Source organism: Bubalus bubalis, chromosome 1 (assembly GCF_019923935.1).
Source record: "Bubalus bubalis isolate 160015118507 breed Murrah chromosome 1, NDDB_SH_1, whole genome shotgun sequence".
Classification (NCBI taxonomy): Eukaryota; Metazoa; Chordata; class Mammalia; order Artiodactyla; family Bovidae; genus Bubalus; species Bubalus bubalis.
In genome coordinates, this window is record NC_059157.1 from 191,358,783 (window position 1) to 191,359,073 (window position 291).

Below are 291 nucleotides of genomic sequence, written 5' to 3' on the forward strand. Positions count from 1 at the left end.
GTAAAGTGAAGCTACAATCAGGAATTTCATATGGTTTCCGGGCAGCGGTTGGGTTGGAAAGTTGAGCAGGCGGGGGTGATCAGATCTGCAGTCCACACCGCAGTCAGGACGCAGGTACCCACATCCTTCAGTGTACCTAGGACCCCGCAGCGCCGGGACCCTCCGGCCTGGGCCGCACCCACTGCGAACTGGCAGTCAGCAGCTCAGTAGGTTAGGGCAGGCGACGCCCACTGCGCACGCGCGGACTGCCGACTCCGGGATCAGGGTAGCAACACGGCCTCGAGGAGCCGC